The sequence below is a fragment of the Equus asinus genome, chromosome 25 (genome assembly GCF_041296235.1).
Source record: "Equus asinus isolate D_3611 breed Donkey chromosome 25, EquAss-T2T_v2, whole genome shotgun sequence".
In the NCBI taxonomy this organism is placed as follows: domain Eukaryota; kingdom Metazoa; phylum Chordata; class Mammalia; order Perissodactyla; family Equidae; genus Equus; species Equus asinus.
Window position 1 is genome coordinate 36,099,149 of NC_091814.1, and position 25,033 is coordinate 36,124,181.

The window sequence follows — 25,033 nt, forward strand, 5'->3', positions numbered from 1 at the left end:
CCTTGCTTTTGGTAACACTAGGGGAAAATAAAACAGATTCACAATGACTGCCAGGTCCACATGTCATTTCACAGAAGGAATTTTAGGGAAAAAGAGTCATCTGTTTTCTTAAGCAGAGAACGAAATTTATCTTTGGAAGTGGCAGTTAAAAAAAAAAAGAACAGCTAGATGCAATTAAAAAAGTTTTGTTGCAAAGGCATGAATCAGTGCAAGGTCCATGGAACACATGGCACGTTAATGGCGTGAATAAAAAGACCTCTCATGTAAATGTGTACACAAGTATGTTGTTTTCACAAAGTATCTGACAGTCCCTTACTTAGCAGCAAAAACGACTTCGCCACCTACTCTAGCTCAGGTACAGAGAAAAGCTTTCTGAAGAAACAACTAACACAATTAAAGCAGCAGATCCCTGCCTTGTGAGAAAACACGTATAAATACTAAGTTGATGACGGTATAAATAAATAGAAATGTGGGGCTGGCCCCGTGGCCGAGTGGTTTAGTCCGCGCGCTCCGCTACCAGCGACCCAGTGTTTCGTTGGTTCGAATCCTGGGCGCGGACATGGCACTGCTCGTCAAGCCACGCTGAGGCGGCGTCCCACATGCCACAACTAGAAGGACCCACAACGAAGAATATACAACTATGTACCGGGGGGCTTCGGGGAGAAAAAAGGAAATAATAAAATCTTAAAAAATAAATAAATAAATAAATAAATAAATAGAAATGAGAAAAAACAAGAGTTCAATAGGAAAACCTTCTAAAGGTGACAAAATAAACAGTCAGAAAAAGTAAGGGCAACACTGATTCAGTATGCATTCCCCTAAGTGTTTGTCAGAGGGACCAAAAACCATGTTTCATGAGATTTTTATTTTGTTTGTTTTGTTTATATCTAATTTGCAAAAAAAAATAAATTGGAAGCATCTTAGATCATTTTTTTCCACAAGTTTGAGAGATTTCACATAAGTAATGTAGCAACTTAAAGATTCAAAAGTAACTTTGAGCATGGAATGGCTAATTTGGGAGCTGGTACAGTCTCTAAGGCAAACTTTAGATTAAATGAGTGTCTCCTTTTCTAAAAGGATAATTTGCAAAATGACTGATCAATAATTAGCTAATTCAACTCATCCAGACCAGTAGAATACAACCAAAGAATGCATATGCAATGCATCTTTTATATCAGGTTCTGAAACGGAACTCGCTTTCCTAATTACATTTGGCTTACACCAGCATTAAAAAATAGCTAATATTCCTTGAGTCCAAACCAGATGGTGCAATGGAGTAGATTGCCTACAAGTGCGGTTAGCAGACTCCCAGCTATTTTAAAGAAAGAACATGAAAAGTGTAAACAAAGACCACCAAAAGAAAAAATTAGCGAGAAAGCTGCAAAAACTTTACTTGCAATCAAAGATAACAAACTGTGAAAATAAATGCCCTGGTCTTTTTAGTGATTTAATGTGCAACTTCATGTTTAATACTTAATAAAATTGCAAGTGATAACAATTACATTTAAAATGCTGGCAAGATAAGCCTGAGAGGAAAAAGGAGACAGCCACTAGGCCTACTAAGAAGTAGGGAAATACTAACTCAAGATTTTCTAAAAATTGCAGTGGTGATCAGGAGCTGACTATGTACCAAAATAAGGAAAATTATTCTGACTTTTAAGACTCAATCATACTTACAAGGTCTCTAAGCTTACAGGAGATGAATAAACTGTTAATCCTTGGGTGATTCTGACATTTTCACAATACAGGATCTACAGACAGCCATGCTCCATCTCTTTAGAGAAGTGACCTTGGACCTTGCATCCAAAGGTCAACATAATCTCTCACAGGAGCACATCCGCTATCCCCTGCTCCCCATCTCCCCATTTTCGTTCCACATCCCTTATTGGCAGTCTTTCCTAACCAAGAATGAACCCAGAGTAACTTTAACTGGCTTTGGACACTTGACAAGAGGGCCCTCAGGGCAGTTTCTGTGAAGGCCCCAGGGGAAGGGGAGCGGAGGAATCCAGCGGCACTCCCCAGGCAGCTGGCCCCACGAGCACAGGCCACAGCTATGAAGCTTGCAGCCCTTCCTCTTGCTGGGGCTCCCTCTCCAACTCCTGTCACTGAGCTTGGAGCTAGGACTCTCTTCTTGCACTGAAATAGTGTTTAAGAGTGGCTTCACTCTACAGAACGCTACATTAGAGGTAACGGGCTTTCACCAGATAGCTGAGAATTTAAGCACAAATTTTAACATAGTTTCTAGAGGAAAATCAATTCCTGGTTCCCAGCTAATTGGTTTAAAACTTTTGGAACCACTCCTTGATAAAGTGAGCCTAGAAATGCAAACGGTACACATGCTTCAAGGGGGTGAAAGCAAAAGAACACCAATTTGTATCAATAAAAACAAACTGTGTATCTGCATGTCTGTGTCCAGAATGAAAAAAAGTAAAGATTTTTGGTTAAAATTAAAATCCAATTATTTAGAGTAGAAAGTAAGCAACATAAAGTATGTTTTTAAAAACATGAAAGAATTAAAAATATAATAGGATCAAAGGAAAGACAAAATATATACTGTGAAATCTATTTTTCAGACCACGCTCCTATCCAGCAACCCTTCCATGTCAGCTCTGGCTCCTTATTTGGAAATCACTGACCCACCTCCCAATCTTCTCTTTTCTCTCTGGTCTATCACATACTGCTGTCTAGACTGGAGATTTCCAGCCTAGAATTCGAAATACCCCCTGAATGTCTCAAACTATTTCAAAATAAGTTATGAAATGCTCAAAACAAATCAATGTAATAAGCAAATGCTATAAAGAAATCCACGGCCGTGGAGGGCATCAGGAAACCTAAAACCTTAGAGATGATGTTGCAATTCCTAAAAGGATACAAAGCACAGTTCAGAGGAAGGTGAAGAGGCACATATGTGACACACAGCAACCCACAAACACTTTCAAGACCTACACAGTGACAGCAGTATGGACCATGAATCTCTGTGGAGAGACACGGAAGTGATGCCTGCACTGTCAGGAAAAGTAACGCTTTTGCAATGGATGGACAACAAGAAAAGTATCCTTTTCCACAGCACAGAGAAACTTCTGCTAAATTCCACTAATCTTCTCATCCCAACGACTTCCAACCTTTGAGAGCGCAACACCTAAAACTACCTAAAACGCCTCCTTGACCAGGGTGAAGCTCTGAAAATATATCCAACAAAGTTAACATTAATTTAAGTGAATGCAATAACAAGTATACTGCAGAGGTTACAGCCCCGTTTTTCAGGGGAAGGATCAGAGGTAAATGCCACAGAATTATTCAAATAAAATGAGCAATCACGGAAAAAAAAAAAATTTAATTTGATATTTAAATATGCTACTTGAATATTTTCCTGGACAAAAATAAATCAGACTAGTCGTTTCTTCTGAGAAGAGTAACAGCACAGAGGTTTCCTTTTTCGCTCTGTCCACAAATCCAACCACAAAGCTGAAACAAAAAAGTTTTCTAGAACTATTGGGTTTTCAAAGCAGTGTGGAGCTAGGAACCTGAGGAATCGTATTCTACTTGACCAGCTAACTCACGATGAAGACAAGGAAACTGAGTCATGAGTGGCTAAGTAACTTGCCTAAAACCAAAACAGCCAATTAGTGGCAGAACCAGGACTCAGGTTTCTGAAATTCCCCAGGAGTGCATCTTTCACTAGACCATATGGGTGAGGATGGGGAATGGTTGGAGAGTTTGCAAAAATTCAAACTGGACTTGTCCCATTACACATCTGCCCAGAACGGTTTCATCTTACATGGCCTAAGGGACTCTCATGGAACAAGCCAGAGTCACTTCAGAACGCTGCTCCCTTTTTCCTGGGTAGTGGTTTTTTTAGACATATATGTGATCAAAGTGATTAAAATCAAGCTGGAGTTAAAGGGTACACATACCAACAGGAATACAAACACCGTTCAAAGAAGTCACTACTTGGTTTTCTAGGTCAAATAGCAATTTAGGAAAAACACATCATTTAATGTATTCAATTACCAGTAAAATATGCACAATAACGAGATTACCTTTAGAATCCATTCAGTAAGGACTCAAGGTCCCCAGACACTAAAAGAAGAAATATATATATAAGAAAAGCTAGCTTTAGTAGAGAAGCAGTTCTTTGAGAAATCAAAAAAAAAAAAAAAAAATATATATATATATATATATAGTAGTAAAGGAATTCAAGATTATACCCTTCTACTGACTGGGGACATAGCACAAAAGAAGGGGCATTTTGATGGGCAAACCATTTGAAAATCCAGGAGGTTTTCTGATTTTTTTTCTTTTAAGTCAGAGATGCATGGAAGAAATGATAGGTGACAAAAACGGAGGAAAAAGCAGAAAATCAGAAGAAAAGAAAGTGATGAAGTGTTAGAGACAGCAGGCGATGCAGGCAGAGAAAGGCCAAAAGGCATCCGTTCTCCAAGAGGCAGCACTGCCTTCAGGAGAGGGAAGCCCTAATCAAGACTTCAGAATCAGACCGGATGTTTAGGGCTATCTGGAGATTTCTGTCCAGGTGTAAACAAAGGCTTCTGTCTACATCTTGGGCTGGTCTTTGGCTATGCCTGTTAAGGAACTCGATTTTATGAGTTCACCCAAGAGTGACCAACGCCAACTGAGAAATTATACCAAGAAGCCTAACTGTCAAGGGGACTCAGCTCATTCTCGACCAAAAGGACGAATATCTGGGCAAATCAGTGTAGTACTCGAAAATTCTGAATAACGGGAATTAAATGATCCTATCTATGTGATAAAACAAGGACAGCCTGTCGCATGCAGTGATCCCTCTGTTGCCTGTTCAAGGTGTCCTTTGAAGATTAATTTCCTTTTTAACTCTTCTTTTTTAGTAATCCTTTTCATTACCCAACAACTTCTATCGGTCTAACAACACTATGCAGGCTGAGACACCGCTCAAGGAACACAGTCAATCCAGGAGAAAAATCTAACAGGTTGTTGGGGAAAGAAGGTAAGCAGAGCTTACAGCCTTTGGGCCAAATGCTGGCTGGTGGTTTAAAATTTCACCTCTTCATAGCTTTTTTGTCAAAAAAAAAACTCCCGTAAACACCATTTAAAAATCAATACGGTTTGCACAAAGATGAATGGTTACAACACTGGAAATGCTAACATTTATCCCATAAGCACTCCTCCCTAAAGCTGAACTAATCAAAATGTGTGAGCACCTATGAAGGGCCAGTAATGCAGTAAGAGACCTGACATCAAGTCAACAATATCTTAATAAGAAAGTTATTGTTAATCTACAAAACAAAACAATGACTAAATGTGAGCTGAAAATCTAGCAGCATGTAAATTGGGCAATCCTTGTAAGAGCGGTTTTGCCAAAAAAGAACATAAAAATGTGTGCGTTATTTTCTGTGATGTATTAACCCTCTCCTGGGAATTCAACCCAAAGGAGTGATCCAAAAGCAGACAGACACTATAGGTTCAAAGATGTTAATGGCACTTTATTTATAATAGCCAAAAATCCTGGAAATAACCCAAATAATCAACAAATGGAAATTGATCATTATATTAATTCAGTGAAGTAATTACACATCCATTAAATTTATACACAAAGACTGTGTAAAACAGGGAAAAGTATGTCTAAAAAGCTAAGTGGGGAAAAAGCAGAATAAAAAGTATTCTCTCAATATACTATTCTAATTGAATATTATTCAATATATGAGACATGATTATATTTATATAGTTAATAGAAAGGTTAGAAAGAATATAAAAAACACAGTGGCTATGTTTGCATGGAAGGATAACTGGTGTGAATATTCTTGAGACATTTTAAGAACTGAAGTATGGTTGTTTTAAAAAATGGGCTTCAAACCCTCATACACTGCTGGTGAGAATACATACTGGTACAGCCACTATGGAAAACAGTATGGAGACTTCTCAAAAAACTAAAAATAGAAATACCATATGATCCAGCTATCCCACTACTAGGTATTTACCAAAGAACATGAAATCAACCATGTAAAGAGATCTATGCACCCCTATGATCATTGCAGCATTATTCACAATAGCCAAGACATGGGAGCACCCCACATGCCCATCAACTGATGAGCAGATAAAGAAGATGTGGTATACGTGTGTATATATATATATATATATATATATATATATATATATGTGGAATACTACTCAGCCATAAAAAAGACAAAATCCTGCAATTGTGACAACTTGGATGGACGTTGAGGGTATTATGCTAAGCAAAATAAGTCAGAGAAAGACAAATACCATGTGATTTCACTCCTAAGTGGAAGATAAACACACAGACAAGGAGAACAGATTAGTGGTTACCAGAGGGGAAGGGGGTGGGGGGAGGGTGAAAGGGGTAAAGGGAGACACGAATGGTGACAGATAAAAACTAGACTATTGGTAAACACGATGCACCCTATAAACAAACCGAAAAACAGTAACATATGCCTGAAATTATACAATGTTATAAACCAATATGACCTCAATAAAATTTTTTAAAATTAAAATAAAAAAATAAATTTAAAAAAAAGGGGCTTCAGTCTGATACTCACAGGCACAGAAGTCAAGAATCATGGCCTAATCCATATGCTGTAGATACCTGATCACAAGGAAAGTATGTGTTTGTGAGACCAAAGTCTTCAAAGCAAGAAAGATGACAGGTCACTCACAAGACGGCTACCCCCAAAATGCACTTGTATTTGACAACCAAGCACACCAGCAAAATACAGTGTGCTGCTTATGCTTTCCTTGGGGATCTGTGGCAAGGACATATGAGGGAAATTAACACGGTTTTTGCCACTGCCCTCCCTATAAACAAGCCCAAACAGCTCATGGACATCAACAAACAGGACTAATTACTACATGACAAACAACTGGTTATAAGAACCACAAATTTGTCATATGTCTAAAAAGCGAATGGCTGGACTGAACACTTAATGTCGGTGAAAGACCAAGTATGTGGGTGCAGGGATGTTAAAACAGTCCAGTAGTCACAGGCCTTCTTAGGTAAACAATTACAACTTTTGGCCTGACAATCACCCATCAAGTTAAGCCTCATGTCCTCTTCCAGGGCGCAGACTTCTTGTATCCTCACACTGGGGAAGGGGGTAGGGAGCTCTGTGGGGTCTTTGATAAGAGCAGTAATCCCATTCATGAGGGCTCCACCCTCAGGACCTAATCACCTCCCAAAGGCCCCACCTCCTAATACCATCACCTTTGGGGGTTAGCATTTCAACATTTGAATTTTGGGGGCACACAATCCGACCACAGCGCCACATAACAGGACTCCACTAGTAGGCCAGCATACTGACTAGAAGGGAAGGAAAACAGAAGAGAAAGGAGAAAGCACTGGGGAGTGGAGAGGATCACACTAACTGATTTGAGGCAACACTGTACAGGGTCCCATGGGTGGCACCACCAACCCTGGACCGAAAAGCTATATATACATTTAACACATTTTACACCCTTAGCCTCAACTCTCCCAAAATACGGAATTCAGTGAAGCAGAACACACTGCAAGGATAAGACTTTTGTCTTTAAAACTATTAGCTTAAGAAAACACCAGCATGACAACCTTTGAGAAGAGTTCAGTAGCAACCTTCTTTTTATAAATTCAATCCAGACATGTAATGTTTCAATGTAAACAAGCATCCTGTCTTACTGCACTGATTTTTTAAAAGTTTCTATAATAATTCACTTTCTTCTCTATTAATATAAAGCATCCTCGTGCTCACTCACTTTGAGGCTTGGAATCCAGTTTTCCCAAAAGATTGATCTATTACAAAATCGAAATTTCATAAACCAATTGGTCCTCATCTTCCAAAGAAATTGCAACAAACTCTAAAAAGACTTATACAAAATGAACTTAAACTGAAATAAGAAACCATTCAGAAACAAAAATCCAAAGACTTGCATGGCAAATGTATTCAATTTCATTTTTCTTCAACCCTAATCTGAATTTAATATTCACCCTACTAATACTCTAAACACTCACACATTTAACATTCTGCCATCAGCAACTACCAGTGTTCAAAAAACTCTAGTTCACACACTGACATCTGGTTCCCACGTCACTTACTTCTCCCACACCTGGACTTGCTCCCCAGTGAGCTGTAATATTTCTTAAGCTTTACCAGGCTGTGTCTCGAAACACAGAGAAGGGGTTTCTCAGTTCTGAGGATTTTTAACATTCCTCCACTAAACGAAGAGGGAGGCATTTGCACTCCAATGATAGCTGCAAAATCCGGGTATCATTCCCAAAGCCCAACACCACTTCCCAACACACACACACACACACACAATCTGCCTCTTCTGCCTACGGACTCTGGATTCAGCAGCCTGAAGATTTCTCTTACCTGCCCTGCAAGTCTACTTGCTTTTGCTGTGAGCTCTCAGGGCCTTACGAGAGGAAATAGAAGCAAGGATATTTATGGGTATGTCCAGATACCACTATTTCTAAGCAGAAGCCCAAGACACGTGTAGCAGCAGGCAACGTGACACTTGTAAAGTAAACCAAGTGAGAGGATACAGTGGGTAATAAAAAGTTTTAGTTTACAGTTTGAGGGGGAAAACTGTAGGAAAGACTGGTTCTTAAGTTTCAGTTGATATTTTCTGCTATATAAACCATACAGCAATAGGGGAATCTGAAAACCATGGAATTAAGGCAGGATCATAAATAAATCTCCTCTCCCAAGACTTTAAAACAGCCAACAAAATTCAGCAATTTGAGTAGGTTCAGCCATTTACCCAGTTCTATAGTAATAATTACTATGATTTGATTCAGATAAAGAGTTATAAAATTTCAAATAAAACAGATGTTTTCTTTCTACTTTTTCAGCTGTTTTGCTTTAAGGTACAGGATAAAAATGTATTTAAGAAACAGTATACTGAGAAAAATGTGGCCACAAGAAAACAAAGAGAGGATGAAAACGAGTATTTTTTACAATGACTTTCAGCCACCAGGAAAAAAAATTATGTGGCTCTTGTTTTATTCAATTTAATAGATGCATAACAATACAATTTGTCCCAAAAGTTTTTGTTTAAAAATACTAAAAGTTTGTTTTAAAATACTAATTTTAATATACTAATGTAAAATTAGTAACTACAAAAAGTAAACTCTAAGCAATGATGAACCTAACAAAATGAACACTGCAAAACCCAGCACTAGTAGGATATGAGGAAAGTTGTATCCTTAAATATTGATGATGGCACTGTAAACTGATAGTCTTTCTAGAGAGCAATCTGGCTATATGTAACAAGATCTACAAGCAAGTCATGCCCTCTGACCCACACAGCCTACTTTGGAAACTATATTCCAAGAAAATACTCTCCAAGTAAATAAATATAATTTGTTCAACAAAGTTTATAGCAATGCTATTTATAATTGTTAAAACTGGAAACAAGGGAATAGTTAAATCAATGATAGCATAAAAGATGGGATTATTGATCCCAATCCTTTGCTCATTTCCTGTAATATTTCCCATTCACGTCCCTGTGACTTGCCTGGGAATGCTGTGGGGTGAATGAAGATCCCCACTCTGATTTTTGGCTGGGCCACGTGATATATTTTGGCCAATGGGATGTGAGCAGACAACATATTCGCCACATCTATGCAGCAGCTTTAAAGGAGATTGCATGCTTCTTGCTGTACCCTGCCCCCGGCCAGGCGACAGCATGTCCCTTTAGCCTGGGTTCCCAAATGAGAAGACATGTGGAGTGGCACCAGCCCAGTCAACCCCCAAGAGCTACAGGACATCCACAGCACTCACATAACACAGACAAGGAATGAATGTTGGTTGTCAAAAGCCACTAAGATGCTGGAAACTTTTTTGTTACCATAGCAAAAACTAATACAACAGTCATCAAAATATGGCAAATTAGAGAGTAGCTGATACAGGAAAACACAAGTTTGAAAAAAGCTTGTGAAAAAGTACAAGACAGAATAATAGGCAGACACCAATGACATCTACATAAAATAAGGCAAGCCAACAAGCACCAGAAATTAACTTAGAATGATGGAATAGTCTATAATTATTTCTTTTTATCAATAAAGTATGCACCCATGTATATCTTTAATTCCCTTTTACATGTTATCTTTACATAAATGTATTTTTCAATAATTCTATACATATCATATTCATAACAGAAATAATTCTATCCAATACAGTTTTTTCTGCTTTAAATGATATAAGGATTCGTGGACACTTAGGTGAAAAGCAAATCTAGTGCAAGGGTTATTATTCAGTCTTTGAATGTATGAATGTAGGACTCATCAAATTCTTCTGTTGGACTACAAGGAAGGGAACTGTAAGAAAACAGACAAAAGCAAGAGTTATTTGCTAGGATAATCCACTTCCTAGTCATCAAACATTGTGCAAAGCAAGATCTGAAAGATCAGCTATCTGAAAATAAAGTCGTGTTACCTTTGAATTTATCTTTATGACCTACGTGCAAAATTGCGTTACATCTGTATCATTCAAGAGCCATAAAAATGTTCATCATAACAAGCAATCTCACTCATAGAAATTCATCCTAAAATAAATTCAACAATAATTTTTAAAAACTATTAATGTGAAGATCCCTGCTATCATCTTCTATGGGAAAGCAAGAAATGTATGTATTTTCAATAATAAAAAATAAGAATAAGAGAATTTACGGTATATCAATTATATGAAAATACACTGAAATATTAATAAGACCATAAGAAGCATGAAAAGCATGCATATATGTGAAGGAGTACATAAAATACAACTATAAAAATATGTTTACATATGAACAAAGACTAGAAAAATATAAAAAAATTTTTTTAATAACTAGAAAGATTTGTGGGTAGACTTTTACCACTTTTTTTAAAAGTACTGTAGAAATATTGAGGAGAGAGAAAGATCGATGCTAGTCTTTGCAAAATCTGTACTTGCCATGAAATAAGTCAATGTCTTTCAGTTAAAAAGCGATGTGAAGTGTGCTTAAAATTTCTAAAATCAATTTCTGATAAATACCTTCCTAGGTAAGGCAAGCTTTGATTAGTCAATGGAGTATATTAAGCATAATTTCATCATTTCTTGATAACTGGAGGTCATTCTGAGGAAATCAGTTGTTGTACTATATTCATTCAAAGATGCTATCTGCCAACTCTGGGAAGAAAAATGCTCACCCTTCATAGGCACTGAATGAATAAATGGGCTGCTACCCATTGGTTCTAAGTGATCTTTTCTCTTTCGCCTTTGAGAGGCAGTGATGCAGAGTGGTTACAAGTCCCTGCTCTGGATTCACGCCCAGATCTGACACTCAGCTCCCTCATTTACCAGTATTTGCATGCCAATAATGTTGCAAATGGTAAACTAGTATTTACTAGTTGTAGGATCTTGTGCCTTAGCCTTTCTAAGCCCTAGTTTTCTCATCTATAAAATAAGCCAACAAGAGGGCTTACTTCACAGCGTTGTCGCAAGGATCAAAACCATAATCCACTTAGAGTGTTTGACAAAGTACTCACACATGCTAAGTAGTAAATAAACGCCAGCTAATAATAGTCTCTCTCTGCTGGTCATCTAAGGTGCCATCAAGCTTGCTTCTTATCATCACCAATAACTATTTCTAATTTCTGTCTCTATCCACTGCTCCCCGGTCCTCTGAGGCATTGCTCAGGTACTAGGGTTCCCAGGAAGAGTCTGATAATCTTTCCAAAAGAAATATAACATGGACTACAAACGCAAGCCACATGGGTAATTTAAAATTTTCCAGTAGTCACATTTAAAAAAGCAAAACAGAAGAAATTAATTTTAATAACATTTTATTGAACTCAATATATCCGAGATATCATTCCAAATTGTAATCACCTAAAAAAATTACAATGAGATATTTTGCATTTTTTTCTTGTACTATGTCTCCAAAGTCTGGTGTGTGTTTTGATACATACAGCGTATCTCAACTCAAAGTACTAGTCAAATGCTGAACGGTCCACACGTGGCCTGTGGCTACACTATTAGTTGCTTATTCTTTGAAAGATCATGACCACAGAAAGCATCCCCATTTTTTAAAATATCAAAATGCATTTATTAAACAAACTGATGGATGGAAGGAAGGATGGAAGGAAGCAATGAGAAAAGCAACGAAGGAAGGAAGGAAAGAAGAGAGAGAGAACAGATGTTCCTGACCTGCCTAGACTTCTGGACCTAAGAAGCTGAGCTGTGGGGTCATAAGAACTGGGTTCAAATCCCAGTTCTTCCACTGACTAGCTGTGAGACTTTAGCAAATAACCTCTTTAACTCCTATTTCCCAAGGATAACTATAGACAAAAACAACATCTCTTTCATAAGATTGTTATGAGTTTGAAGGTTGTAGAGGAAAAAGTGTTTCCCTGCATAAAGCTCTAGAAAAGGTCAGAAACGGGAGTGGGGAACATTAATGAAGGGAATACTGAGCAAATCAGCTTGAGATAATAAGAGGCCATGGCGGGGAAAAGCTGTTCATGTTATAGTCACAATGCCTTTGTTAAAGGCCCAGTCACACAGAACAACTCAAATGGGCACAGCTATTAATAAAGTAATTGCAGTGACATTTCTAAAGCCCTCAATGGTTTATACTTCCTCAGTTGGCCTGCTTTCTTCTTGGCAGTATTATCAGTAATAGGGGAGGAGCACTGATTTCCAAAATTTGGAGAGCCAAGATTTTTCAGTAGTGTGTACATTAACCACAGCTTCTGGTCTCAATAAGATGGACCACTGAATATATCTGGATCTTTCTCTGAAGGGTGAGGTTCCTGTGGTGCCTTGAACTTAATCTGAACACCCTTCTTCACTGTATTTCAAATACATAAAATGAGACTAAATGTTTACTGTCACTAAAACTCCTTTCAAGTTGGTTTTGTGAATAAAGTCATGATATTTTAAACTTGCTCTTGTTCTGTGCTTCCCCCACACACAAAAAAATCCAATTAATACAAATAAATAAATAAAGCTAGTCTGGTTTGCCAATGAAGACTTAAAATGTTTACTCATCTCAATAATCTAAGTCACTATACTCTCTAATTGAGATGCTGAGTTTCTTCAAGACAAGAAACATGTCTTGTCTTCTCTATTCTAGAGACCTTCTTTTTTTTTTTTAAATTTTATTTTTCCTTTTTTCTCCCCAAAGTCCACCAGTACATAGCTGTCTATTTTTAGTTGTGGGTCCTTCTAGTTGTGGTATGCGGGATGTGGCTTCAGGATGGCTTGATGAGCGGTGCCATGTCCGTGCCCAGGATCTGAACCGATGAAACCCTGGGCCGCCGAAGCGGAGCGCACCAACTTAACCACTCAGCCACGGGACCGGCCCCTCCAGAGACCTTCTAAACAAAGCTTCTTCTAGAAAGTATTCTACATAATATTAGTGTCCCTTGAGATTACATATCTTCCATAAAATCAAATTTTTAAAAAAAACAATAAGGGGGGGCCGGCCCAGTGGCGCAGCGGTTAAGTTCGCACGTTCCGCTTCTCGGCGGCCCAGGGTTCGCTGGTTCGGATCCCGGGTGCGGACATGGCACTGCTTGGCAGCCATGCTGTGGTAGGCGTCCCACGTATAAACTAGAGGAAGATGGGCACGGATGTTAGCTCAGAGCCAGGCTTCCTCAGCAAAAAGAGGAGGACTGGCAGTAGTTAGCTCAGGGCTAATCTTCCTCAAAAAAAAAAAACAAAAAAAAAAACAATAAGGGGGCCAGCCCGGGGGTGCAGTGGTTAAGTTCGCAGTGGCCCGGGGTTCAACAGTTCAGATCCCAGGTGTGGACCTACACACCACTTATCAAGCCAGGCTCTAGCAGGCGTCCCACATATAAAGCAGAGGAAGACGGGCACGGATGTTAGCTCAGGGCCAGTCTTCCTCAGCAAAAAGAGGAGGATTGGCGGCAGATGTTAGCTCAGGGCTAATCTTCCTCAAAAAGAGAAAATAAAAAATAAGTCCTTACTAAAATGAATTCGGCTTTGACACTGTCGTTGACTGCAAGACTTCTTGGAGTCTTTAATACGCCCATGTACACAGATTCAAACTGCTATGCTCAGTCATTATTATCATTTTATCAGTCTACAAATGAGAAAAAATAATACAAATTGAGAATCAAACAACGGGGAGACCGTCTAATTATCCCACGGAAAGAGATATCCATTACAGATGTTTGCCCTGAATGTCTGGCCTGATGGGCTGCCACTGTACACTTCTCCTTTTATAATCCCTGATAAATATCAACTTTAAATACATATACAGAATCAGAAGCTATCAGAACTCTCCAAACGAAGGTTTATTATAAAGGAAGGAAGGGAGGGAAGGAGAAAGGGAGAAAGAAGGGAGGAGAAAGCACTGGAGTAGGAAAGAAGGAAGGAAGGAGAAAACTTCTTTGAATAGCTTAGTAAGTGTAAACATCACTTCATGTTTACAGGCAAAGCTGAAATGCTGAAGACATTCATAAGGATGCAGGCACATGAAATTACACACTTGTACCTAACCCAGCACTTGGAAAATAAGCCTCATTTTGAAAACAACCAAACAGCTGCTCGGCAGAAGCACAGCACAAATCATCCTTTCCAGCCTTTATTTTTAGATGCTACTGAAGTAAAACAATAATTTTCTAAAGAATATAATTAAGATCGGTAGGTGTCATTTCATTATTTTGGAGTTTTAATTTGTCTCATGTCAGTCACACTTTTTTCCCCTCATAAGTCACATAATTATATAACATTCCATAACCATTTCTTACCTTTGAATAAAAGAATGTACCTGATCTTTTCAAAATGTACCAATTTTAAAACAGCACAACCCACGCAGTATGTTAGTATCACCCATGGGTTTAAACACAGGGAGTCTGAAATTCAGCCCCATTTTTCAAATGATAATTTGGAGACTTGTATACGTCTAAAAAAATGTGTAGCTTCATCATCTCAACACATTTTACAAAATGTATAATAAAAAAGAATATGCTTAATAGATCACAGGATTTCATTGGCAGAAGCAAATGCTAATTGCCTGCTGGAGTCTTTAATGAAACCTAATTGTTGGCTTGAGCTGTCACCACTGACCCTGGTAACAGACTAGTACACCCTTCATAAACATAATACAGCATAATCCTCCTTCATTACGGTTATTATAGCTCTGCAGCGGGACACGTCTGCCACAAAAATAAACTCTGCTGCCTCTCCTCCAAATGGACGTGTTGCGTCTCCGTCCCAGAGCAAGTAGTGTTGATGGCAGAAGTCACCCTAACAACAAGTGGGACCACTTCACAGCCCAGATCTACTTCCAGACCTGGACTCACACACACCCTCGGACACTACTACAGAAACCATCAACACACTCCATGGTGAAGGATGTGGGGGAACAAAAACAAACCAGGGGCCGGCCCCCTGGCTGAATGGTTAAGTTCGCGCGCTCCCCTTCGGCGGCCCAGGGTTTCACTGGTTCGGATCCTGGGCGCGGACGTGGCACCGCTCATCAAATCATGCTGAGGCGGCATCCCACATGCCACAACTAGAAGGACCCACAACTAAAAATACACAACTATGTACTGGGGGTCTTTGGGAAGAAAAAGGAAAAATAAAATCTTAAAAAAAAAAAAAGACCCAAAAAGATCAAACCATCACCCATCACCATAAGGTAAATGATAATAGCAGAAGAATGATTTCTAAACAAATCTTAAGTTTGAATTAGAAAATCTGCATGTAAATCCATTAGATTTACATCTAAATTTCAGATATTGAGCCCAAGAGATATTCCCTTCAATTTGCTTTAAAGTTTTTTGGGACACACATAAAAAAAATTACTTCAATTAAAAACATTAATCTTACACCTACTACTCAACAAGTCCCCAAAACGTTATTGAAAATCTACTCTGCAGCAGGTGCCAAGAACCCAAAGATAAATAAACCACAAAACATGTCCTCAAAGAGCTCACAATTTGTGGAGATGGATGAAGCAACGATAATACCAGGCGATGCATGATGGCAAAGGACAGGTCAAGTACCACAAGACGACAGGTCAGGTGACAATGAACTGTCCCCAGTGATAAAAAGGGGATGCCAGTCAATACGCCTAAGAAGTCATAAAAATCATACTAGAAATTAAAGAACAGAGGAGGAGATTATTACGTGGCCAGATGTGAAAAGGAATTCAAAGCCACAGTGTTTCAACCATGAGAAATGTTTGGAGAAGGACGACGAGGACCCAAGAGAGGTCAGCCAAGGCTGGTTAGGTGGAAACAAGAGCTGTGATGCACACAGCCTTGAAGGCTCTGCTGGGGAGTCTGCACTGAATCGTGGGCAACTGGTTGTGTTTTTTAAAAGAAATATTTTAGACCTATGGGAGAATATAGTAAACATACATGTTGCCACCACCCATATGAGGAAATAAACCAACACCACATCTCCATCCTCACCTCCACCCCCACCGCCCCCCCCCCCCCCCCCCCCCCCCCGCCAGATCTGGTGTTTATCCCTCCGGCATTTCCTTATACTTTTACTAGAGACATATGTATCTCTTAACAATATAAAGTGGCAAGAAAAATGTCAAGCAGGAGAGTGAAAATATCAGATGTGTTTAAAACAAGACTCTAGTGTAGAGAGAGTGGTCTGGTCTCTGGAGTGCATCCGTGGGACAGGTGACAGCAGTGAGACAGGTGACCAAGAGATGCTGAGATAGCAGTGACCATCAAAATGAAGGGAGAAGGGGCAGCCTCAGCCTCGGGGGGCATTCCTGAGACAAGGAGGAGGCAGACCTGAATGAACCAGCAGCGCAAGAGAAGGGACAGTCTGCTGAGCGAGCGCTGGGAGGGAAACGGAGAGGAGTAAGGCAGGTGGCAGCTCCCAGGCTGCCGACAGGCTAATGAGGGGGATGAGGCAGGTAACTAGCACACAAAGCACAAAGAAGTAAATGCCAGGAGCAAAGCGGCAGGAGGGCCCATCCAGGGAGCGAGATGGGGGGAGGCTGCCCAGAGAAGCAGAATTTGAGGTGGGCCTCAAGAGACGCTTTTGACAGGCAATGCTGAGTGTTGGGATTCTGGGCGAGGAAACAGCATAAACTTAGGTGGAAAATGATTGGGCCTGTTGAGGAACAGCTGCAGCTTGGCAGAACCCAGGGGAATAGCGGGACATAAATCTGAAGAAATGAGAGGACCACTGGAGATTATCTGTGGAGAACTTTAAATATTAAGCTGAAGTGTGGATAGTGTGTAGATGTAATTCATAACAAACTCACTTTCATTACCATGAAATCTGCCTTAATCCCTTGTACTTGAGAACTAAAATAATGGCGGGAGCCAATCTTGTGATTTAGGGATAACATCAATGATATCATTGCTGCTTATTATCTTTCTAGATGTCGAACAGGACATCTTGGTTAAGGGCAAGTTGACAAAGCTGCCATGACGTGGTGTCACAGAGGGTCTCTCTCTCCCTCTCTCTCATTTTAAAAACTAGTAACTCAGAGGTTGAATGATGAGTGATTCTGTCTTTTCCTCTTTAATATAAAGTATAAAAGAAAATAATGCATAGAAAGGAAATTAAGCATATTCTAGTCAATATTTCTAAACCTGCAAGTTTTATGCCCTAATGCCCAAATGTTCCTACTTATGAACCATTCTGTGATATTTATACTCCCCTGATCTGCAAGGTTTCCTAGGTTTGAAAAATGAGGGGGAAAATGAACACATTTTTGAAAGTATCCAAGTAAAGCAAAACAATATTAAGAAGCAGAGTATCAGTAGCTTCATAAAATAATGTAGGGATGATTCATCTCCTCAAATGAACACACAACATGCGTGTAATAAATAGCACTGATATCTGCTTAATTTTTAAAATCACATATATCATTAATATGATGTAATTTCCCCAGAGCACCACATCTCCTATTAGGGAATAAATAGTAAATTCCAAACCAGGCTGGGCTCTAGTCCCTCAGGTCAGCATTTCAGAAATGCATTCATTCATTGATTCTATAAACACTTTAAAAAATCAACTCCATTTCATTCGCTGCAAAATAGCGACAATAAGAGTACCTACTTCATCGGGTTGCTGAAAGATTTTAATAAAATCATCTGAAGTGCTGAGAACACTGGGATGGGGTCAGCACCAATAAATGTAAGACATGGCTAATGCTATGCAACCTCCATGTGGGGTGGAGATTCTGAATCAAGCGAAACATGAATCCTGCTAGGAAAGGCTTATAACTTAACAGAGGAGACAGGGAGGTAAACATATATCAAACGGTGAGACAGACGTCACCAGTCTAGGAAAGCGCGAAGTGCTCTGGGACTATGACGTAAGAAATGCCTAACTGGAGAGGGAAGGAGGGGCAGGAAGGCGAAGCTGAATGCGTAGGGCTAAGCTGGCAGCAAGGGGAGAGGTCATGCTGGGTTGGAATGTAACAAAGGGAGGGGAGTCCACCACCACCAAGTGTTAGGGCTCTCGCTTAGAGAGAGAAAGAGTGGAAGACGGGGAGCGGGAAGGGAGTCAGGGGTAAAGATGCCTTATCCTACAGGTAATAAGAAGCAAAAGAAAAATTTAAATAGCATAAAACCAGATTTGTGTTTTTAAAAATCCTTTGAAAAAGGAGATGAAGAATACATGAAAGACAGCCTTTGAAGCTCTTGAACAATCTCTAGGGCAGTGAGGATGGAGGGAGGGAAGGGAGCAAACTGAAGATATTTTAGAGATGCAAACTCAAAAGGATCTAAGGAGTGGATGGGCTTGCTCGTGGGGCTGGAGAGTAGGGGGTGGAGGGTGCTAAGAAAGAGTGACATGCTAAAGAAAACTCCAAGAGCCTGGCTTCAGCAGCTAACTCAACAGATGGCAGTGTCACTGGCTAAGACAGGAAATGCAGAAGCAGCAGATTTTGTGGCAAGAAAGTAGTGAGTTCAATTTGAGACAGGTCGAATTTGCCACGTGTATCAGTTACCCAGACAGAGAGAAGTACCAGATAAACCAAACTGTTTGGAACCAAGTGGAAGGGTCTGGATTGGATATGCTCTCCACGGGCCTGGCTAGGGATAAATGACCAGGGAGGGTCTCTCAGCCTCTCCAGAGCTCTCAAACAACCAAGAACAGAATCATTCAAACCAAAACGGACAAAAACAACTGACTACCACACCAAGCCTGAATACAGGGGTAGATGGACCAAAAGGAGATTCCTTAACTCTCTGATTCTCAAAATGCAGTTGATCAAGGACCAGGAGCATTAGCATCACCTGGGAGCTCCTTAGAAATGCAAATTCTCAGGCCCCACCCCAGACCTGAATCAAGCTGGGGTGAGCCTGGGGAATAGCAATCTCTGTTTTAACAAGCCCTCCAGGTGATCTGATGCTCCCTGGAGTTTGAGATCTACTGCCTTAGCTAATGCCCCAATTACTGAGGGGAATGGAGTGTGAAAGAAAGAAGTCCCAGGAGATGGACTTCCAAAGAAATTAAGTGTTAGGAAAGGCTACACTTTGCACAAAGATAAGCATCAAGAACTTTAGCTAATTTTCAACAATGGGTGATTTTTCCCTGTGAGCTAAAAACTTGCAAGGCAAAGTAGATCCAGTCAGCGGCCCACACAGTAAAGCTTCCAAATTTAGGAGTCTAGTTCAACAGTAAAATCGCAAACATCACAAACGTGAAGAGGATATTCTGTTTCTCAGAGGATGCCACACCACCAGCCAATCCCCTTCACATTTTCTCACCAGACACCTCCCTGTTGACCTGCATTAAGCATTTATGGGATGGGTCCCTAGGATTACATGACCTCTGGATATGCAACAGACTTCTGGATCAGCTAACTGACCAGGCTCAGGACGAAACCCTTGAGCTGGGCCTAATATAGTCCCCCAAGGAACTGAGCTAAATCACCCACATATCATATTTCACACACAAGATTGATCTAAGAATGGCCACAATATGTTTTTTCCAATAGCAAGGCCCACAAAGCAAGTCAAACAAAAGCTTGACAGGAGAGTGAAACAAAACCAAGCCAAGGAACATAGAACCAACAGGAAAAAGGGAAAGGAAATTAAAACAATGTTAATATGCCATTTATAATCCAACTTAGACACATAACCACCCCATCCCACAAAAAGGTACTTAGTCACTATTACCTTTCATCCTCAGCTACGCTAAGTCCTCATGCACAAGCATTGCATCATATCCTTTCATTCAGAATTATAAATAATTCAGAGTATTTATTTTCATAATCAGCATGCATGCAATGTACGGCAAAGGCATGGCTGGTCTGGGCAATGTGGATTTCCTCTCACTGCAGAAATCCCCGCCAGATCCGCATTTTCCCTAAGCTTTCTCCCGCGACCCCTCAAAGGGGTCCTCTCACGACCTCTTGGCCCGCACGCAATCCGGCATGCAGGATTTAACCATTCTTGGCTACAACAATCCATTCTGCTTCCAGAACACACACTACACCTGCCCTACTGACATTTTAGGAGCTTCCTTCTTCTAACATTCCCTCCTGCTGGGAGGGTGATAGGAAGATCAATGCGTTAATGTTTGTCAAATACCTTAGGCTTCTCAGATGAAAGGCAATATTAAAGTTCAAGCCACCTGAGGCTGGCATTACACCAGAGGTGTAGCAGTTGACTCTATATTTGGACTTCAAAGAGGGAAACGAAGGATGCAAAGACACTCATTTGTGAAGATCAACTACCTTCTGCCTTTTTGCTAAAGGCAGGCAGATTTATTCCAACATCGTTTCATTCACTGGATTTCAACATTAGAAATACAAGGACCCTTAGCACTGGACCCTTCTCACAGTAAGGAGTGTACAGGGAGAAGGATCCTCTTCTCTAAGTGGCTTTCCCTCCCCAAACTGTCCTCCTGCCTGGTCGTGCAACTCTCAACCTCCTCCTATATGGGGGCCACATGCCAGCTGCCAGCCAACATGTTTGCTTTGAGCCAACAGACCAAAAAAAAAAAAAAGTCAAAGACAAAGCTTTATGTGTATGTTGGCTCGCACGTGAATTCAGGCTGCTGGAAAAAAATGACACACACAAAGAGTACATTCATGGCCACATATAACTCCTGGAACATATAAATAGCCATCTTTGACCCAGCACCTACCCTGCACGAGGCACTGTGTTAGGACAGGAACAGACGGCATTACACTGAATTCTCCACAAATAATATCCCGGCAAGTTAAACACCACTGGCCCCATCTTGTTGATGAAGAAATTGAGACTCTGAAAGGCTGCTAAGTTCCTCCAACATCCCACAGCTAAAAGATGGCAGAGCTGGAATTCAAACCTAGCTATATTTCAAACTCCCAACCCTGGATCCCCTGCTCCAGCACACTGACGGCCAGGAAAAGCTGCAGAACTTGCCCCACACACCCCTTGGACCACTCAACAAGACCTCCATGGGGCTCAGACTGGGCAAGGGTAATTAAACCAGAAAGGAGAGGTCACAAAGTCTTATTTCAGACATTAATTTTAATCTCCTCTCCACCAAAACTTGTTTTTCCTCCTTCTTTTCTAATCAGCGCAAGCAACAAGAACCGGCTAACGATTTCATCTTCTCTCTCACAAAGCGTGTAGCACTGCTCTGAGGCTTAGTACCAGTTCAAAAAATACACAGTACTTGATGACTAAGTAAAGAAGTTCGAATGCAGGATTGCAGGGGAAAAGGACAAGATTATGGAACCCAGTGGGCTACAATGTGCAATCAAAGGGTTCACATTTGTGTCCCTGGGGGAAAAAAAAATCCTCATAGTTCTTGGACCGTGGCCCATCCGTTCCAGACACATAAGAATTCCCTAAAAATTCTGATTTTTCTCTGAATTCTTTGGGTTCGTCCATAATAAACTAGTCTAACTGTTCTTTCCATGATAGCTGTCCGTGCCCCACAGTACGCAAAAGCCTGAATCATTGAAGGGTTACTAACAACTTTGTGTTTAAGCCAACGATGGAAGCCGGGCAGGTACCTGGATTAGCAACAAAGAGCTGCTCTTCAGCCCTTTCTCTCATGCAGGTCCTATGCCTTCAGGAAAAGTCCTGTCAAGGGGCTGTTCTTGAGATAAGAGAAGGTGTTTCTGCAGGGGCTTGGCTAAACACCCAAAACTGTAGGAAGCCGGAGTGCTCTTCCCACTCTGATGCACTGAGGTCACTGAAAGCTGGACCTCTGTCATCTCAGCCAGGACTCAGCCCCTATGAAGAATACTACAATGCCGCTTCGGCCCGGTGAAGAGGCGCCCTTGAAAGACAAACCATGTACAGAATGCTCCCGCTCTACAAGGAACTCTGAAGGCAGGATTGCTAAATCTTGGACCATTAAGTTACAACAACCTACTTGAACATATTCCGTTTTCATAAAGTTTCAGAGGAAGGAAAAGTAGCCCTTACAACTATGCTGAAGCAATAATGACTTTTAAAAGCAGAGAATCCTATAAGGGACACAGTGACACATAACACATACTCATTTTGCACATCATGGCCACCCATTCAGATTAGGCAAAAGAGCATCACGCTGTTCAGCTCCCACTCATTAAGGCTATCATTTCTACGGCACAAGCTTTTAACCCCAACACCAAAAGATAAAGTGACTTGAATACAAGGTTCTGTAAGGCTGCAGTATTATCCCCTATTGCCACCAAGCGGCTCTTTAAAAGGGAACCAATACCATTCTAACGAAACCAGGCACAGGCCAATTAGTGCCAATTAAAGTTTAGATGGTCGCACAACTGCTCCTTTTTGTAGAATCAGCAACGGGCATGGAGGTGTGTCCACAAAGAGAGACTTGTACTCCTCTGCAAGCTACTTCATTACCGTAAGTGGCCAACACGCTTCCAGTTTAATTTCTGATATTAAAAGAATTTTTTAATAATGCTATCTCTGCAACACTGCAGCAACCTGACCGTAAACCCCGCTGGTTGGGAGTTAGGTATGATCCTTTTGGACTCACTTTTTGGACGACTCTTACTTTGCACAAGCTGTTTCCTCTACTGGACTGCACTCTCCTGATCACTGCTCCAGATGAGCAGCACCTCAACCCCTCACCTCCAGGACCAAGCCTTCCCCGGCTGTCACGGAACCCCTCTCTCACCACACTGTAATTCCCGATCAGCCTGTGCGTTTCTTCCAAGGGGCTGCAGCTGGATCTTGTTTTAGCATCTCTGCAGTCCCTGTTCCTAGCACGCAGGAGAAGCTCAATACTAGGTTTGTTGAATGAATGAGTGAACTAATCCATTTTAAAAAATTAACACATGGGTGGAAACCCTGTAACCGTATATGCAGCCTGCAATCTAGAGATTCCTCACCTTCACAAAGAGCCTCCAACAGCCAGTCCCTGGACAGACTGAAGCCGAAACCCCACAATCTCCTTAAATTGTAGGTGGGGTTGGGGATGGGGCTGACAGGAACTGAAGGAAGCGGATGGAGGGGAACGGGAGGCAGCGGGGGCGCTACCTCACTGCTCCCTCAAAAAGGCATAAAACCCACTTACAAATAGGCAAAACCCAGATGTAGGGGTCATGCCAGGGAGAAAGGGGAGAGTGTGTATCAATAACAGTCTCAGAACTTGTTAATACTCAGAACTTGGAAGGTTGGCGGTGGAAACCTGTTCTGAAATTATGTGGCCACAGGTTTTCCCTATGAGCCAGCCCGACCACCCAAGTGGGAGCCGAGAAGCCCAGGAGTTTTGTGGCCCGGCTGGGGCCTAGTGGGAGGGCATGCAAACTCCTCTCCCTCCCGAGATCCTGTCCCCTTGGGGGGCAGAGGAGGGTCCGGAAGTGAGACCCTCTCCCGCTGGAGAGCCGGCAGTGTCGTTCCTTTCATCGTCCTGCCCCCAGCGCCTTGGCTATCTCCAGCTGCCCCTTCCAGGCCCTCTCTCGTTCCCAAAAAGCAGAAGGGAATGGGGAGCAGGGGGCGAGGGGGTCGGTTTAACCGCAAACTCTCCAGACAACGCTCGCCTTCCACCTTCACGCCCCAGACGAGCCGTGCGCCTCACCGCGAGCGGCTCCCACCGCGACTTCCAACTCCTGCGGCCCGGCCACCTCGCGCCCCCGCTGCCCTGCCAGGCGTCCCGGGCCGCCGACTGCAAGCTGGCGCTGCCAGCGTTTGCCCAAGCCATCGGCAAGGCGCCCGGAGCGCGAGGCGGCCCCCAACCTCGGGCCCGACTCCCCCGCCCCAGACGGCGCTTACCTGCTTACATGGCCCCGTCGGTGCCTGGGGTCCCGCGCGGAAAGGCTGCCCTCCGCGGCGGCCGCGGCGCCCCAATTCCCCAAGGAATTGATTCCAGTGGCTGGCGGAGGAGGGGCGAGGGAAGAAGCCGGAGGAGGCGAAAGGGGAGGGAGGTTTCCTCCGCGATCCCGGCGCGAGAGTCGGCGCAGGGGCGCACGGAGGAGGAGAAAGGAGAACCACCTAAGCAGGGGCTGTCCCGCCGGAGGGGGCCGAGGCGAGGAGGCTGGGCGAGGTGGGAGGGGAAGGACCGGCAGCGGCCACTTGGGGTCTGCCGCTCCCCGAGGACCTAAGCCAGGAGGGCAGGCAGCTGAGCGAGGAGGAGCGCAGCAGCCAGCCCGCTGCCTGCGCCCGCTCGGGGGAGAGAAAGTTGGGAAGAACTTTTAGGGGCCGGGAGAGCCAGAGCGGCAGGAAATGCGAGCAGCCGGGAGAGGAGGGACGAAGGGGCCGTGCGAGTGGGAGGGGACGGAGCAGGCGCCGGCGGCCGCGGCTCCCCCACCCCCGGCCGGGCTCGGCGGCGCGGGGGGCCGGGAGGCGGAGGGAGCGCGGGGCGCGCGGCCGGGGGCGGGGAGGAATGCGGCGGGGGGCGTGCGCGCGGCCGGGAGCGCGCCGGGGCGGGGGGAGCGGCTGCGCGTGGAGCCCGAGGTCCCCGGCGGGAGGCGCGCCGGCCTTGGGGACGTCACAGCGCTGGAATCCGAGGAATGCCGGGCTGCAGGAGCTCCTTCTGCAGGCCTCGAGAAGTCGCGCACTTTTAATGTGGACGCTTGGGAAACTGTTTTCCAAGGTGAAGGCTGAGGACGGAGGACGGGATGAAACTCCCTATAGAGTAAGAGGCGTGGGAGGGGAGAAGGACAGGAGACCGCAGCC

The 25,033-nt window shown here is 42.5% G+C and overlaps 1 protein-coding gene across 1 annotated transcript in view; it reads right to left on the reverse strand.

Annotated features, from left to right (window-relative positions):
• Window positions 1–24,696, reverse strand: part of PTPN14 (protein tyrosine phosphatase non-receptor type 14) — a 174,092-nt gene extending 149,396 nt beyond the window's left edge. The window contains exon 1 of the mRNA XM_014865778.3: window positions 24,131–24,696. The gene's annotated coding sequence lies outside the window, so the exon portion shown is untranslated. The remainder of the gene's footprint in view (window positions 1–24,130) is intronic.
• Between the last annotated feature and the right edge of the window lie 337 nt (window positions 24,697–25,033).